Below are 3,602 nucleotides of genomic sequence, written 5' to 3' on the forward strand. Positions count from 1 at the left end.
CTTTGCAGTGCACATATTATAGAGGTGCTCATTAGCAGCATAACACTACTAAAAAGCTAATTTTTTTTTTTTTTTTTTTTTTTAGCTTTCTTGGCCCCTGTTGCATGCAACAGAGGTCCCGGGTAAGCAAGGCTGTTAGCCCCATGCACAGAAAAAGCGTGAGTGCCCTAAAGCACCCCCACAAAACGTGCATGAGTAGCCACAGGCCCCACAATGCTGCAGGGCCCTTCCGGTTGTTCCCCGAAGGGAACCTTCCCCCTTTGCCTTCGGCTCAGGGGGTGGCATCCTCCAACACCCGAGGGGTTGGAGGATCCTGGGGTCCTCCGAGGAGGACCCCTACTGCGCCCAGTGGTTACCCAAAGGGCCTGGCCATGTGGCATCCGTGTCCACATGGTCCGGGTGGCTCCCCCGAGAGGGAGCCGGGTGGGAACCGAAGTCCCCGTGCCAGCAAGCTGGCCCCGACCTTGCGGCCGGAGTGATAAAAATTCCGCACTCTCCCTAGCCAAAAGGCCGGGGAGCTGCGTTAGTTGGCGATGCATATGGGCAGTACAGACCAAAGCACCCTACTTCCGCCTGAGATCTGCCACATCTCAGGTTTTTTCAGGTGCACCTGGAGCGCCACTTCCAGGGGCAGTACGCCTAAGCAAAGCCCTCAGCCATTCAGCCTCGACCATTGTATAGATCCATTCAATCAACTCCTGGGAATTACGACCAGGAAGGACACCCTGCCACAGTGCCATCCCTCCAGGTCCCCCCAAAAATTTCAAGAACAGATACTACACTTGATCTTAGCCAAAAGGCCGAGAAGCTACTAAAAAGCTAATAGGATGGATGAAGGAGGTGGCCCCTCTGGTCCAAAGGCCCTGGGGCGGTCGCAACCTCTGCATCCCCTATTGGTACGCCACTGTTCCCTATTATATCCCCTTCCTTGCTTCCACATCCAATACAGCTGACATTTCCTTCCCCTGAAACAAGTGCTGCCACTCTCTCTCCCCCCCCCCCCCCCCCCCCCCCCCCAACAAAATAACAATAAGTGAAGTAAACATAAATCCCACACACGCACATTAGCAATTGTGGCTACAAGGTTCCCATCCCACACAAAAAATATATATATATTAAAAAAGTGGTTATATAATCCCCCCTCCTACTTTTCTTCAATAATTAGCATGGCCAGTGTAACTTCCCTCCCATTGGATCTCCATCTTTAATAGCAAATGTGGCCACAGTGAGGAGAGGAGTGGAACGATCTGTCACTGGAGTAAGAAAAGCACTGCAGCACTAGATAGGGAAGTGGGATGGTGAAGAGGTGCAGGCCCCTAAATGCTTTTGTTATGCTACTGCAATGTACTCTCCTAAATGCAGTTTTGCAAACAGAACATAGTGAAAGTCTTAACCCACCTTTCCTGCCAACACCTTCCTCCTGTCCAGTTGGGGGTTTCTGGTCTCCTGTGGCCTGCTGGCATGTGACATCAATTTGAACATTAAGGCAGAAACAGTGATGTATCATGGCAAACAGACATCAGCAGGCCCAGGCCAAGCACACCAATCAAAGTCAGACTGGAGGAGGTAGCAGTGTTGCCAACTCATCCCTTTAATTACTGACACATATGAATTATACAGGTTTTGTGGCTAGGTGGATGCAGTTCAGGCACTGATTATGTGCAAATAGCCCCAGAACCTGTATAACTTAGATGTGTCAGTAATTAAAGGGATGAGTTGGCAACACTGGGAGGTAGTGTGGTGTCAGGAGAGGGGTGAGCAAGCAACTCACCTACTCCAATATTTTCCATGTGCAGCACAATGTATTGGGGGAGGGCAGGGGGCACAATGGCTGCCTAATTCTGAGGGATGTGTGTGTGTGTGTGAGGGGGGGGGGGGGGTAGTGCATGGCTAGCTAATTTTCGTATCCTGGTTGCACATGGCTACTGAATTCTAGTATTTGAGGGCCAAATAGCTACCCAATGTTGATTTCTAGGGGTACATGCCTACTTCATTATCATAGCTGAGAGGCAAATGATTACTTAATTCTTGTATCTGGAGGCACATGGCTGCTTACTTAAATGTGGGGGCACACAACTAACTTATTCTAATATCTGGGTTACATTGCTACCTATTCTGGTATCTAGGGGCACACAGCTACTTAATTATGGTGTCAAAGGGCTCATCACAGCTTAATTCTGGTATCTGGGGTGCAGGCAGTTTAATATGGTATCTGGGGGCACCTAGCTGATTAATTTTGGTTTCTGCTGGTTACATAGCTGTCTAATTACTGTGATGCAGCCATTATTACATTGTATAATACAATGCAGTCTCCCGATACCTGCTTGACTTTTCCGAATTTTACCGTATCAACCTTTTAGCTGATGGTTGTGACTGTGAACGCAGTACACAGACCCCGAGGAGACTTATGTCAGGTTTAGGGGGTATTACAGTTTGTACCTGTTAAAATGTTATGATAAGTTTTGAGCTTCAAAATGATAAATACTATATAAACAAACCTGAAGATGTTTTTTTATTTAACTGAAGGCATGAGGGAGAATATACAGACACAACAATTTGGAGTATTTTAAAAAAAGTGTATCGGTATATGTGTATCCAACAACACTTTTGATGATATTATGTTCATCAGCCCAGACAGGCCATGTGATCACAACTATTTAAACATTGGACGTAGTTATGTGTGATCTTTGTTACATGCTAAATACCAGTTCAAAACTTGGAAATTCATCCAGGAAGTTGAAGAGGATGGAGAAGCTACAAGTCTGTAGTGCTTCCTTCTACCATGACCTCAAGCAAATGAAGCAGCACTTCACAACATCCATAACTGTCTTCTGACAGTTGTAAACAGTTAGACATTTGTTTTGGATTGTTGCAATATGTATACTGTATATACCATCAACTAGCCCTGCTACTGTACATAACTAAGAAATCTAGGTCATTTGAATAACCTCGGAAAATTTGAATAAACATTGGAACAATGTATGTTTATTTTACAGTAACTCACTTCATTTAATTCCTCTCTTGACCTATTTGGAGCATATTATTCTTTCTTTTGACTACTGTTCACCTCCTTCCCTTCCATACTTCCTGAATGCTAGTAATAATCTACAGCAGTCTTTCTCAAACTTTTTTACCCTGAAAGAACCCTTGAAATCATTTTCGGATCTCAGGGAACCCCTGCATTGGGTACATGTTATCCTGGCACCCAGGCAATTCGGCGCATGGCGAGCGGTCGTGGAATGCTCTCTTCCACGTTGGGTGGCTTCGGCAGTCTTTGGGAGCACTCGGGCTTCTAAAGACAAGTCGCTCCCTACTGCACATGTGCAAGCGCCCCCTCTCGCGTGTGCAGTACAGAGCCGCCCGTCTTCGGGAGCCTTAGTGTTTCCAAAGATTGCCAAAGTCTGCTGAAGTGGGAGATTCAAATGGAGGAGCCTGCGGTGAAACAAGGACACCAGGAGGATAATGGGAAGGCTCTATAGGACCCACAGCCGTCCCTCTCCTTAGGTGAGTATCTGTTTTTTATTTTGGTTACGCTTCAGACTTGCTTTAATTACAAATGGCAGATGGTTCTTCACCGAGGTGGCCATAAAAACAATTGGTAG

General features: G+C 46.4%; 1 pseudogene; it reads right to left on the reverse strand.

Annotated features, from left to right (window-relative positions):
• Nucleotides 1-680: 680 nt before the first annotated feature.
• LOC137533115 (U2 spliceosomal RNA) lies at nucleotides 681-812 on the reverse strand (annotated as a pseudogene).
• Between the last annotated feature and the right edge of the window lie 2,790 nt (nucleotides 813-3,602).

Source organism: Hyperolius riggenbachi, chromosome 1, assembly GCF_040937935.1.
Source record: "Hyperolius riggenbachi isolate aHypRig1 chromosome 1, aHypRig1.pri, whole genome shotgun sequence".
NCBI classification, from domain to species: domain Eukaryota; kingdom Metazoa; phylum Chordata; class Amphibia; order Anura; family Hyperoliidae; genus Hyperolius; species Hyperolius riggenbachi.